The sequence below is a fragment of the Agelaius tricolor genome, unplaced genomic scaffold, assembly GCF_023055355.1.
Source record: "Agelaius tricolor isolate 1412-34295 unplaced genomic scaffold, bAgeTri1.0.p SCAF_7, whole genome shotgun sequence".
NCBI classification, from domain to species: domain Eukaryota; kingdom Metazoa; phylum Chordata; class Aves; order Passeriformes; family Icteridae; genus Agelaius; species Agelaius tricolor.
In genome coordinates, this window is record NW_027269267.1 from 17,715,968 (window position 1) to 17,731,399 (window position 15,432).

A 15,432-nucleotide genomic window follows, 5' to 3' on the forward strand; every position below is an offset into this window, starting at 1 on the left:
GCCCCTGAGCCAATCACTCAACACTCTAGCTGAAAGTTTCTAGAGAGTTCTAGAGAGAAGGGTGGGAGCGCCAAGTGACGGACAGGGCACCAGGGAGGGATTTGAGATAGGGTACATTAATCTCCAAGGCAACGGGGGAGGAGTTGGGATAACTGGCAGCATAAGGGAGGGAAAGGAGAACCAGGGCAGAACCATTGCATGACAGGGGGAACAGAACAGTCCAACTTATACAGACACAACACAACACATAATACCCATGCCAGTCCTAAAGTTGCATTAGACCCTTCTTTTTGCACCATCCATTTCCCTTTTGCTAGAACTACTCTTCAGCAGACTTCTGTATGTCTCCTTTTATTTTAGTACTGAACATCTCAATATTAGTGAGTGGAATTAAGGTGATGTACTTATGCATTAAGAACAAAAACCCAAACAAACAACAACCCATCTAGTATTTCTTTAAATATAAGCCCCAAGCATGATCTGTCTGTGCAGGTCTTCTGCTGTCACTTACAGTTAGGCAATTCCCTTTGCTCCTTGCTTTTCACAAGTATCAGTATCTCTAAAACTGTACAGAGAAATTAATTTCTGAAATACCATTGTTAGTATTCAAAAAATATTTCTAAAAAATTTCTAAAAAATCTGCAAAAAAGCATTATGTGTATTTACTAAACTCATATATTTTAATGGTTCTTGTAACGTCTTTATCCATCAATGAATACTGCACAGCACTGAATGAACAAGAAATTGCTGAGTGCAGTGGAAAATCTGTATGACTTTCTTTGTAGTTCTAAAGTTCCTCTTCTGCTTTGCAATGGAAGCAAGTTATTGAGGTCTGCAGGCAGCTGGGAGTGCTAGGACTGCACTTTGTGCCACAGAGGAATACATCAGTCCTGACTGGCAAAGCAGAAGGTGGACTGTGCTGGATAAGGGAGGCTGGAATTGAGCTAAGTCATGTTAAATTAATGGGTAAAGCTTTCAGAAATACCATTTTATACATGGAGCTCTGCTACTTTCACAAGTTGCCCAAAGCAAAATTCCTTAGTTGAATTATTCACTGAGGGCAGAGTGAACTTTTTCCCCCCTGAGAATGGATTTCTAACTTCCATCAAGGATGCATAATCTTCAGCTATGGCACTCCATGGTGTATGAGGTTGCACTGATGCTCTGCAGCCACTGTGTTCCCTGGTAAATTTTGCCAGGACAGTTGTTCTGACAGCAATGAGGCCAACTGTATTTTCCAGTTCCTTGGTTGATCTACATTTTCTGGGAGACACCAGATTGGCACAACTTGTCATCAGCTTTTCACGGACTGGTGAAAAGACGCAGCATCATTTCCTGCCCATTAATCTTTGTGAACCAAACAAATTCAAACAGGAGGCAATGCCAGCCTCTCCCAGAGCATCAGTTAGCACTGCACACAATTAATATGTGACACAGGTTGAGACAGAATCAAGGCACCCAGCACGTGCTGGATGTAAGCTCTAACCCAAATGAACAAGATCCACAGCTCCACTTATGCTTACCATAATGACACCTCTAGTATTCAAGAAGCCCCCAGGAACTCTGCTGGTTAGCTTGACTTCTTGGAAGTGCCATGGAGCAAACTGGTCAAAAAGGCTCTGTTTCTCATGAGAGCAGGATATCACCAACACAAGAATCCCTGGTACCTCCCTCCTGTTGGGGTTTGGTTCCTCAAGTGCTCTGAAAAGAGTTCTGTAAGGTGCAAAAGTTCCCCCCACAGGGCCACAATTAATGTCAGGATTTGGCTGGAGAAGGTGCATGGATCTTACCCCCAAAACCAGCAGGATTTGCCATCTGCAGGATTTGGCATTCCTGACTCCCTGCTCTTGTGAAGCTCCTGCCTGGGATTACCACACCCCCCTTTCTCACAACTCTGCACCTTCAAGAAGTGGCTGCTCAGTTTTGCCAGCAATACCAGAGCTTTAACAGATCTCCAGTCCTCCAGAGCTTGAGTCCTGCTCTGTGCAGCCACTGAAGCTGAGCTGGGATTGTCCAATTACAAAACATAAACAGAACTTTTAAAACCAGCAAAAGGTGAAGGGAGAAAAGGGACATGCTGGAAAAGCTGGATAGTTTCATTTTAGTTCTGAGTCTGTCACCTCAGTCACTAATTTTTCACCTGTACCCTTGTCAATGTGTTAGCACTGAACCAGAGGCTGTGGATAGAATCAGGTATCAGCACTGTGAAACAGCACTTTTCTCATAGCACAGGCTTTATAAAGTGCTGTAGCAATCCTCAAAATTATATGAGAAGCAGAGAGGCTCTTTAAACAGGAAAGATCTGCTGGGTAATGGCTGCAGCATCAGTGCATGTGCAGAGGAGCTGCCAGGATTGGGACATATCCTATTTAAAGCCTTTGTCACTTGAATATCCACACCCAGTTCCAGGGGAAGGGAGAGGAGGATGAGTCCCTTTGCTCAGGAGGGAAGATCTATAAATGATCACAGGGAGGTGGGAAAGAAGAGCTCAGTGATGTTAAAACTGTGCTGAAGAATGGAAGAAAAGGTGGGAAGGGCATCCTGCAGACTGACAAGACAGGTAGGGAGAAGACTGCATGTTGAACAAAGAGAAAATCCAGTCCCAAAAGACACTCCTTGGTGTGGGGGGAGTCGAGTGCCAGGCCCTCAGATTACCTGAGACGTGGGAGCAGCTCAGATTGCTAAACATCATGGAGAACTGCACTTCATAGATTTCTTTTTCATTTTCATGCATTTCAATACCAATTTCTGCAATCAATTGTCATAATACTTTTAGAGCATAAATTTCCTTTTTCTTCTGATGTTTATCTCTTATCAAGGCTATGTTCCTCTTGACATAGATCAGTTAGTGACCAACCAGTAAGCTATGGCTTCAGGAACTCTTCATGGTATAAAGGGTTATAAAACAACAACAGAAAAAACCAACACCAAACCCAAACCTTTATTCTGTTTCTTAGGGGAAGAGGCAGACATACAACTGCATATGTATCTACAAAGGAGTGGAGCTCTTAGGAGCTTTTATGACTTCTAATTATAATTGCTGTCATTTCTAGTAAGACTTCTACACAAATATCACTTGATCAATAGGCCTTTATCTGTACAAAACCTTTCTAGAAAATCCTTTATTTGTGTCATTTTTTGTATCATCCCAATTTTGTTTCCAGCTGTGTTGGCAAGATGCAAGTTTGCCTGATTTTCAGAAAGTTGATGGGGGAATATTTCAATCCTGATTTCCACATCAAACAGATTTAATAATCAAAAAATAATTTAAAAGAAAAACTTTTGTCAACTAGGCAACTTCATCACTGTAACAGACACCTTTTTTTTTACCTCAGTTCATAATTATAACATGTGGAATCATCTATTGGGAGATACTTTAAAATGACTGGATTTCATGCCTTCAACAGTTTCACTGAGTAACTCAGGAAGATGCCATGCAGAGGGTGTCCTTTGAGAAACAGTAATTATTTCCTGAGGTCTCTCTGTTAACCTTTAAAGCTTCACCCAGGGGTTTAGAAGCATACAGAAAAGCCCCAAGAAAAAATAGTTCAAACTTGGCAAGTTTTCCCCAACAGCAGCCTGTGAAAGAACCTATTACAGAATTCAATGATGACGAACAAGAGTTCATCAACCACAAATTATATCAATCCAAAAGCTGGCAGAGGTTCCACTTAATGTATTAAAATACTTTTGCTCTCATGAATGGATCATGGGGCCAGGTCACAGAAGAATAATGAGGAGTATAATACCTACTCTTACTGAGCAACCTTTGCACAGCTATTGAGCTTCAAGTGTCAGTTGTCAACGGTGTTTGTATTTTTCCTAAATTGCCTGACTTGACCTCAAAAGCTCCTACTAATTGGACTAAATAAGACAAGGGAGGCTGATGTGAAAATGTGTCTTGGAAGTATATTACAGCTTCTTGTCAGGCTGACAGGAAAAAGCTTTCTGCAAACTCTCAGCAACACTAAGGTGATGTTGCCCTTCCCCAGTATTGAGCTGTTCTTTCCTGTGTTCAGGGCACATGCTGCCCTCTCAGTCCTGCCAAACAAGCGGTTCAGTTCAAGACAGAACACAACCCATGTTCTCAGCCTCGAGCCAGGTTCTTTGGTGATCCAGTCACAGCTCAGACCTTGGCTGGCAGAGACAGCAAGGGCTAGGGTGGGCAGGCAGGAGGTGAGGGGGTGGTACTCTTCCAAAAGGTTTTGTATCAGTAAATATTGTGGATCCATAGGAGCAGGTGTCTAGAGTGAAACATTTGTGATGAGGATCTGGTGCCTATACCACACCTATCCTGTATGGGCATCTTTCCAGCTCCAGCCCAGCTTTGCAAACTGAAAGCACATCTATGGCTGTGACACATTCACTGTGCTCCTAGAGCACCACCAGGAGCACAGTGCAACCCTCCAGTTTTTCCAAGGAAATCCAGACTCTGCAACCCAAAAGTGCTTTGTGATGTCTGTGCTGGAGGGGTTTCTGGGCTGGGATATTTGCTGTAACATCTCCCCCAAGCTGAACTAATGCAGGTGCACCCTGCAGTGCAGCCACAGCCCTGCCCAGCCTCAGCTGCTGCCAGCAGGGTGAACATCCTCACTGACTGAGAATCTCTCAGCCCAGCTGCAACTCTCCTGATCCACACTAGTGGCCTCCTGGGCATGGGTCCAGGGCCACCAGTGGCCTCTAAGACTCCCTCAGCTGCACCAGCAGCAGAACAAGGTAGACATTGATTATTTATACTTTTCACTATTGTTTCCTCTTCTTGATTTTATCACACACCTTGCAGAGTGCTCCTCGCACCTTGCCCATCTTCCTTGGCCAAAAGCAGTCAGCTCTCCAACCAGATCTCCAAGTGAGACAGGGCTGCCTATGTAGCACTGGCAGCAGTGATGAGGAGTGGGCCAGGAAGGCTCCACAAATGAAGCTGTCCAAGGAGCCTTTTTCTCTTGCCCAAACATCCGAAAGTGGGAGTTCCACTTCTCCCATCTGGGCATCAGACAGGGTCCATTAAGAGTGGGTGGAAGAAAGGAGGATACATCACTACTCTTTGTCCTCCACCTTAAGGGCTAGAGTGAAAACTCAGGCCCCCCACTACAGCAGGGGGGTAAATGCACCTTTGTTTGTCCTATTACTTTTAGGCAATAACCTATTCACATAATTCTCTTCCAAGACTGGAGAAAGAGAAAGGACACAGAAAAAGAAAGGACATACTCAGGGACTGGATTTCACAGCTGCAGGTTCCATAAAAAGCCTGAAGACAGATGTATGGCATAGTTAATTAGCCTTTTTTTTTCCATAGGACACATAAATGACAACCAGATAACTGAAATGCCTTTTGTTTTTGTGAAAATGCACTGAAGAATAGAGGGATTCTCTTTTCACTGTCATATTTTGGATGCTGTGCAATTCCTATGATACAGCTACTTGGAAGCTTCTGCAGCATTACCAAGCAAATTTACTGAGATTATAATTTTTACAATGGATAACCAAAGAATGCATTTAAATTATGAGCCTGACATGAATATAGTATTTAAGTATATTTAAAATTGGAAAAGTAGCCTGAGACTGACTTTACGTCTGTTTTAGTTCATGTCTTATTGCAAGAAATAAATTCTGATGTTTAATTATTTAAAGTCCTAATGGTGTTACTTGCCATTAATTGCTGAATGCAGATATTTTATTTATAGATAAAAATATCTTATGTTTGTTCATTAGTGGTAGAAAGCAATAATTAAATAAACAAAAAATATTAAAATAAAGTAAAATATAAATTAATAAATGAAGTATAAAATTATGTTTATATTAGCAGAAGAATTATCTACTATTTGTGACTGAATTCTCCCAATAATATATTACTACTGTCTTCATATTTTGCACTGCAAAATCAACTTGCCACTTCTGCAGTAATTCTTTACAAAAGATGTATTAAGGTCACATCAGAATTTCTAAGTAATCAAAAATATTTCACAATGGCAATGATTAAGCATTAGAAAGTAAAAAAAATCCAGCTACAGGATGACTTTACAAGAAGAGCCAGTTTTGGTCACTGGATCCAGAGTGTTGGAGCCTGTTAAATATTAATAGACAAGTGCTACAAAAAGATCAGCTCGGGCTGCGAGCAGGTACAGTGAGAGACAAGCCCTTCATACTGGGTCTGAGTAGGACTGACAGTGTTTGTTACACTTCTGAGAGAACCAGAATAGTGGATGCCTATTTGATATTCAAAATGGTCAGACTTTTTGTCAGAACATAAAATAAGTGGGAATAACAGGAAATTTTCCAGTTTGTAAGCAGCAGTGCCCCACATTTGGCAGTTTTAACACTGTAGATAAACATTATTGAATAATTTCTTTAAAATACACTTTAAAAATTATTTAACAAAAAATCTGAATACTAGTTTGTGATGGCTTTTTTACACAAGAAATCTAACTAGTGGGAACAAGAAATCTGTTCTAGCATGTGGGAGGATGGGAGTAGCTTATGAGTTTTCAATTAATTGTTCTCTGTTTTGATCTTTCCAGGAGTGTCACTTCAGACAGATTTACTGAGATGGTACAGTGGTGTTTGTTAGTATCATCCATGCTGTTAGAGTTGCAAAATAATCCTGACCAGCTTCTACAAACCAAACTGCAAGCAGGGAAGCAGGGCTGGGTCTGCTACAAACTCTGACTATACTCACAGGTTATTTTGCCACAGGAATCTCCCCTGAGAGCTATGATGGGTGTCTGGGTGCACAGGCTGTGGGTTCTCCAGGCTGCTGTGTGCTGGTGGCACCCAGATTAAGCATTTCTCTCCATTTTTGGACTCCTGAAAGCTTCTTAGGTCACTTAATATGGCTCATGCAAATTTTGATACATCATAGAATCACAGAATGGCTTAGGCTGGAAGGGACCTTTAAAGGTCATCTAATCCAACCCTCCTGCCTGGGGTAGGGACAACTTCCACTAGATCAGATTGCTCTGAGCTCAATCCAGCCTGGCCTTGAACACTTCCAGGGAAGGGGCACACACAGCTCTTCTGGGCAGCTTGTTCTAGTGCCTTACTGTGGGAGGATGGATTGTAGGAGAACAGAGACAGTGCTGAAGGCAATCTCACCCCTGAGGAGTTGCAGCTGTACTGATTGCCAAAGAGTAGGAACAGCCCTGCCCTTAATAGGTCACAGCTATGTCCAATAAGGATGGGTGCTATAAAAGAGTGGGTTAGCTGATTGAGAAGAGGGCTGGGGATTGTTGGCTGTACTGTGATAAGGAAGGGTTAGGCAGGTGTGCAAGGGACAGGAAGGAGTCAGCTGGCCATGCAGAAGAAAGAGAAAAGGAGTTAGTGTTGTGAGGAGCTGCCCATGGGCACTCACAGAGAGAAGGTATGAAAGTTTTGCAGTAAGATAATAAACTGGCAATGACAGTCAGTTTCTATCCACCATTGATTGGTGCCAAGCACTGATACCAACAACTGGTAGTCTGTACAGGGATGAGTCCTGACACCTTACCACCCTCACAGTTAAGAATTTCTTCCTAATATCAATGTATAAGTCTGAACTCATAATCAGTGACAGTATATAGGGATTCAGAAAGAAGCAGAAATGCAAACCTGTTAAGGACCACCAGGTACCAAGGCCTGCACTCACAGCTCTGCATGGCTGGCCAAGGAAGGACTGAAGATGTCACAGCATGAGAAGAACTCCTGGCCTGGGGACAACCCCCTGCTGCAAGCTCTGTCTTTGGAGAGACTTTGCACCCACCCTGTTGGAGATATGTCCACATATCTGTGTCAGCTGAGGGAACAGACTGCTTCTCACAAAAAGCAATGAGTTGGGAAAGGGCTTGGTGAGGGCTCTAACAGAGAAAAAAACATAAAAAGAAATGTCAGGCTAGGGCTGCAAGGTTATATTGGTTCTGTATGTGGCAATTGTAAGGCTGCTGCTAGAATAGTGTATTGCCAAGGATGATGTTGGAGGGGGGAGATTCAAAGAAAGATCACAAAAGAGGATCCAGAATGAGGAAGGTATTCTTAGAACTGAGCTATTCAGCTTTTTTGAGAAAGGGTAAGAGATCTTACAATCTTTTAGATAGATACCCACACGTGAAAAAGTGCTGGTTTGGGGGTTACTTTTACAGGCATGAATTAATGGGAAAAAGGGAGGAGGAAAACTTTAATAGGGTGGCAGTCTGCTGTCAGCACTGTCTGAGGCTGCCCATTTGCTTTTTTTAGTGATACAGGAGCTACACCCACAAATTTCCCCTTCCTCTCTGGGAAAGTGGAGCAGCTTCCCCAGCCTGGCTCTTCCATTCTGCAGACAGCAGGTTACAAGGATTCAGTAGCTAGAAGCTGAACTCTGCCAGATAAACTCAGATTGTAAATGGGACAGAATTTCCCTGAAATAAGGTAATTAAGAGCTGGAATGATTTGTCAGGGGAAATGCACAGGCTCCTAAAATGAAATTGTCTTTCGAAATAGGCTGTAATCCAGTTGGAGAGAATAACTTTATGCCCTGTTTATGCAGAAGACCAGAGTGAAAAAATACAGGGGTTCCTTTCCCCTCTACAGTCTATGAAAAATGCACCTGATGTTTATAGACACTTCAGTTCCTGATCATGCTGACTTTGCAGTAGTGTGTGCTCCCAAGCTGACTTGAGGCAGGATGTGGTACTGCTCTATTTGCTGCTTGTCAAATTTGACAGTAATAGGGAGGAGGGGAATGGATCACTTCAAAAACTAAAAATGTGTTTTCCTCTTTTCTAAAACCAATTCATGTAGCAGCTAGGTTAAAAAAAAAAAAAAAAGGCAGAGAGGAAAATTATTTTAGTACAAAATTTTGTGCCTGTTTGGTAAAATTTTTAAAATAAATGTGTGGATGTAGAGAAATTCTACAGAAGAAAGAGGTCAGTCAGATCTCAATAACCCAGCTCTGGCAGTTTGTATTTCCTTTGGTTCCATCCCCTTCCATGTGGCGTGTCTGAGCAAAGCCCAGAGCGCCAGTGGCTGTGCCTTGGCTGACATGGATGAGGGTGCACCCAGGAGGAATGGAACTGCCATCGTGTCCTCCGCTTTCTTCTCTGATCCTGATGTCTGCTGGCTATGAAATGGTGCTGTAGCACTTCTGCTTTACACATACACTGGCCAAGCCTTAATATGCATTCAGAGCAAGCTGTTTTCCTTGGTCATGCCAGCTGCAATGCAGAGTAAAAGGAAAGGCAAACAGGCACTTAAATGGGCTTTGAAGCCCTCATTGCAATGCAGTGAGAATAAAAGCCTCTTTGCTGCCAAAAAAAAAAAAAAAAATCATTTTGCAGCAGTATAGAGGCTCTTTCTTCACTGTATCCTCAGCTTACACTCACACTTTTACTTATGTTCCTCCACAAATTGACACCAGTTAAGAGGTGGCAGCATGTGTTGTCTGGCGCTATTACATGGCTGGCCTGGGAGAGCATCCCACTCCTCCACTCTCCTAACCCGCCTTGATCACCTGCCTTCCAGTGTGGAGGTGGATACGACATGGAAGTGGCAGGACCTTCCTGCATCCCTCTGCTCAGCTGGAGCATGAGGCCAGGTGCTGATTGGGTCAGGGGCACCAGTGGGAGCTGGCTGCAGGTTTCACTTTGCATAGGTGGGTTTTGGTCACAGTACTGCCAAAGGCTCTCTCAGCAGCTTTGGCCAGGCACTTCCATCCCTGAGCCTTTGCCTTTCTCCCCTCATCCTGCAAGCTTCTCAGGTCTGGGGGTCTCTTCCTGTGCAATGCACAGAATTACACCAAATAACAAATAAACAGTCTAGAACAATCCATGTTGCTCTATTCCTCCCCTGGCTGTACACATAGCTCCTCTACTACTCGATGTTTGTGCACCTAGTCAATCCAAGCAGGTTTCTGTGCACAGGACCACAGATGTCTACTCCAACCTGCCCTGCTGTGGCTGAGTGCTCCCCAGAGCTGCTTCCAGGCACAGTCTGGCAGTGAAGGCAGCAGGGTGGCCCTGGCTAGCAGGCAATGTGCCCACAGCCACCTCCATCTGCCAGCCAGATGGTGACCTGCCACAAACACGGGCTGTCCCACAGCAGGCAGTCCTGACTCACAGGGAAGTTTCTGGGCATGCTTCATTTTTGAGTAGAGACACGTGTCCATGGTCAGCATGCCCCGAGTCCATTTAGCCCCAACACAGGCAGTGTCTGACTGCAGACTGTGCACAGCTGTGCCCTGACAGCAGGTCCAAAAGATGTAAACTGGTTTTTAGAACCAAGCTGGACTCAGCTTGTAGCCCAAAAGGAGTGGGAAGTAAAGCAGCATCATATCCATGTTATTGCTTTCATTTCTCAGCTGTTCCAGAGACTGGAGTTGTTTCTGACATAATTAGGGCTCTATGGCTCTGCCTACAGAGCTCGTGGTACAGTCCTTGTGAAAAAACCTTGACAGCAGCTATCCTCTATTGCTAGAAGATTTCTGCAATCATACCCTCGGCTTTTCCTTCATTTACTGAAGCGAATGGAATAAGAAAGTGGATTTTTATATTGCACAAAATATATGAGAGCACTGGGAGTAGCATCTCAAAAGCAATAGATTTTAACTTCATGGGCAATATTTGAATAACCAACTGGACAAAAATCTGTATTTAAATAAGTATTCCCAAAGTCTATCAACTTTATACACTGGGCAGATTTTGCTTTTTGGTATTCTTATTACTCAGCTTTGTACCTGAGGTTGAGAAGCTAGGTGGAAAATATGAGGTAGTCCTAACTGCTATTTATGTAATTTTAAATTATGGAAAACATAAGCTGTTACTGGAATAATGCTTGCACCACCTTTTTCCAAGCAGCTGCACAAAATCATTACACTTTCCAAAATTAATATGTTTTCTCGACTTTGGAAAAAAATAATTTGCCCATATCAGCATTTTGTTTCAGTAACTTAAAAATTATTATCTCCAAATGTCAGATTCTACATGATGATTAATAGCAGGCAATTTTACCTCAAAACTGTCCAGGTTTTAGTGTAAAACTCTGTAGGTCTTAGTGGAGGACTTGAGTTCATAATGAAATCCAAAAATGCAGTTTTAATTATTTTGCATTCTCAAGCTGTCAGGACAGTTGAATGAGTTTCTCAGAAAAGCAAGCTCAGGTTTGGGAGATGAAAATCCAGCCACAAGATGGCATCTTGTTCTCACAGGAACACCCAGCAATGGGCAGGAATATTCCTGAAAACAAAATGAAGCAGTGATAGGCATTTCAGTAAAACAAAACCATTTTGGATAGGACATTTGCTGATAGTGCTGCCCAGAATAGGGCTGGCATGAGAATGAAGTAAAATGTGGAGCAGAGAGTGTATCTTCTTCTCACCCCACCCAAACTGGGGTTGTGATCTAATGTTTTTAATTGCTGCAATTGAAATAGAAAAAAAAAAAGTCTGAATCTACCATGAACATAATGCAGGCACTTTAGGGCTATTAAAGGGAAGATGGATCACTAAAACTGGTTTGAGAACCTTTTCAGTGTAAACTACTCCAAAAGACAGTCTGTGGCTAATGTTCTGAACAGGAAAATACTTCATCACTCTCAGGGATGAGACAACTCTTTCCTATAATTCTTTTTTTCCAGTACATGCATAATATCTGTGGTATGTCTGCAGTTATCAAAGAGTGATGAGACACAAAATAAAGCTATGGGCTAAGCTGAGAGCTACTTTAGTAATATCACCACAGGGAAAATGTGACTGACTCTGGAATTGATATAGTATGAAAGCTAAATTTAAAAATACACACATTTTAGCTGACACTGCAGTTTAAAACAGAAGGCTCTAGAACATAAATGTCTTTTATTTCTTATGTGTTCTATTAAGTTGAACCTTTACAGTCTCAAAGCACTGTATTAATTAAAGACATGAGTGTGGGTCCTCTCTAGCCTCAGACATTTGTTTTTCCCTGAGTAACACCACACACCTCTGCACTAGAAGCAGTACCCCAGGGACCCCAGTGCCTTGGGCAATGTGCCCCCAAGAGCAGAGGGACAGAAAAGGCAGCAAGGTTCCCTCCAGACTGCCCTCTGCTTTATGGCAGCAGCAGCACATCCACCACCATCTGCTTTCAGCTAGGGTTCGAACAGGAGCCATGGGATGAGGGGCATGGCAGGGAAGAAGGAGTTGCCTGCTTAGCCAGAAGCTGCCTGAAATCTCCCTCTTGGCCTGGGTCATGCCTCTGTGTGCTGGTGGTGGATGAGGTTACAGGCAGCCCCAAGAGCAGGGGAGTGGGACCAAGTGGACAGAAAGCAGATGAGCTGAAGGGTGGATAGAGTGGCCTGTGATATCCCCAAAACCAGCAGCCTATTTGAGCAAGAGAGTGCCTTGTAAAGGATGGTCCTTCCAAAGGCTGCTCCTCTAAGGGTGCATGTATGTGAGACCTTGCTCAGACACCCTGCTCTACTTGCTGCTGCTGTTCTGCTTGCTCCGAAGTGAAATATCTTGTAAATGCCTTGTAAATCATAATCTAAGACAATACTCCATCTGTCTGAAACTGCAGTGAGCATTTCAAGAGTCAGGCTGTTGTCATCTGTATTGGATTGACACCACCTCTGTACAAAATTTTACATGGGCCCTCTAATGACCATGAGAGGTCATGAACACCCCCCACCAGTGGCTCATCAGACAGACAGCACCATGCTCCTCGGGAAAATACTGAGGCTTCAGCTCACCTGCTCAACTGTGAATATTGACTGCTGGAGTACCTCTGTCCTATTGAAGGCTTTCACTAATACATTGCACAAGTATCCTCTGCAATTAGCAACTGAAATCCAAGAAAAAAAAGCACAGCTCTCTTCAGCTGTGGCTTGGAGAAATGCCTTATCAAAGTTCTCCCAAGGTCTGCCCCTTTTGTATCTGTGTAAGAGACAAAACATTAGGTGAATGGTTGTGTATTATTCCCATGTTTATTAATGGGAGGAAACACTTCCCAAAGCTTTGCCTGTTATTGAATAGAAAGAGCCATGCAATAAAAAAAAATAAAAACAGTTATGACAAGAGCTCAGGAAAATATCAGGGAAAATATAATTGAAATTGTCCTTTTTTCCCACATTGAATTCTGTCTCATTTTTATCTAGCCTGTTTAAAAATGGATCTGTTCTGTTTGCAGTGGGAAAACAATAGCATAGACAATTTACTCAGAACAATCACTTATTTGAGATGTTATAGTCAGAAAGATCCAACAAAACCTGTGTCATTACGGAAGCTCATGAATGCTATTACACATCTGCACACACAAAATGTGACATTCCTGACACTCCACTGCCATCTGAATAGATGAAAAAATACTCTAGGACACACTTCAGGGCTGAAAGCATCTTGCAAGAGCTTCCATGATTTAAAACATTGAATCAAAGGGGTTTTTTAAAATTAATTATGAAAATTGTACTCAGAATTATTAATATTTTGTTTCTAGTACTGTGGCTTAATTTCAGCTTTCTCATCAGCATTGCTTTCCCCCAGGAGAGCTATGTTCCATCTTGTGCTGCACCAAAGCCCTGACACTTGGAGAAAAGCCCACACTGAATGCCAATATGCTGGCAGAGCTCCCCAGAACTGAATCTTGCTCAGGTAGACATGACTGCTTTGCCTATGTACCATGAATCTGAACTTCCCAAGTCAGAGAGGAAGCAAAAAATTAGTCAGATTTGAGATTTTTGCACATGGTCTTGCCAGCAGCTCCTCCTCCTTTCCTAACACTTGAGAGCTGGGACTTCACAATAAAACTGTTTAGCCCTGAAGACTACCCCTGCTTTCACCTCTGTTACCAAACCTGGGAGCACACTGGAGCTCTGGTGCCTGAACCAGTGATGAACTAGTGTCTCTCCTCCACTCTGGCTCCCATGGACAGAATGTTCTGATGAGAGCTGCAATGTATCTGCAGGTAAATACAGGTGCAACTTCAGCTTCAATAGCTTACATGGAATGTTCTCCCAGAGGTTCAATATGAGCCCATGTTCTAAAAGACATGTCACATACATAGAATAGAATACATGCAGGCTTTTCAGATTCTAAAATTAGTGGATCTTTGCTAAGGTTATCCAAATAATTCAGAGAGATATATTAAATAACAAATGAAACAGGTACTTTCCTGACTTAGTATGTCTTCAAGTTTGAACTGGATCATCTAAGATATTCACACAAGTCTCATAGTTCCCTTTCTGACCATTATGCTTCTTTTGCCATTGAACATCAGCCTTCCTGACATGGTGAGTCCTGAGGTTAAAAGATCTGTCTGTTCATCACAACTCCTGCCAAAAGAGACCTCTTGACTCTCCCTTCATCCCCAAACTCCTCATGTGGCTCCACATGCTGCAATATTCAGTAGAGTTGTGATGAGCACACAACCAACACCATGTACAATGAGAACTGCCAGGCCCCAATGCAGTCAAACATCCAGATCTACCCTGAGTCAGGGTTAGGTCTGATTTGGCAGCTGTCAGAGGTGAGGGAAGGGAAGGGAAGGGAAGGGAAGGGAAGGGAAGGGAAGGGAAGGGAAGGGAAGGGAAGGGAAGGGAAGGGAAGGGAAGGGATGCAATGCACAGTACAACCTTGGCAATTCTGCCTTTGTAACTCCACATTTCATACCATGATCACATCAGTAGTTACAGATTATATTATCTCAGAAGCCACAGACCAGAAGACCACCCTTCCTCACCATGGCAGTAGCCTGTCAACATATACTTATTTAACAGGGCTTCACATTCTCACCTAAAAAGTCACCTTCTGTATACATTTTCCCTCACAGATGTTTTATCCAGACACTTCTTCCTAGAGAGAGCTTGTATTTTCCCTTCCTTATGCATCAATATATTTGTGGTACAAGACTTGCAAAGTTTTTAATATTTGTTCTGTTTTTACATGGTTCATAAGCCCATTATTGTGACACAGAATAATTGTTTCAGTTCCAAATGTGTACAGCGTGGGGACAGATCATGGACACAGATGCATCTCAGAAATAATCCAGAGACTGGCAACATTTACTGTGTGGTTAGCAAGAAAATTTTCTATTTACAGTAGATCCTTTCGAACTTGGCTGCAAAATTTATTATAAGAATGGGATTTAGGAGATGGTAAAAATGCTATTGTTATGATCAAAGAACATCTTTAAGCCTTACAGTGCTTGAGGATTGCTCTGGTTCCGTAATGAGTAGATCTAATCAATTAGTAAAATCAGTAATATTTCTTCAAAAGGATGTAAGGAACCCTTACCAAATAACAAATGCAAATTGGTGGCATCAGACTGTACTACAGATCAATTGGCCTGTAATCTTCTCTTCTCCCTATGGAACAGGGAAAGGGAGCACCACACTGCCAATAACAGAAATATTTAATCCAATGCTGAGGCTGCTTTGCCATATCCACAACATACAGTTAAAGAGATCAAATGATGTCAGAAGACCACTTTAGAGGAAAAGAAGAGAACTTCTCTCTGT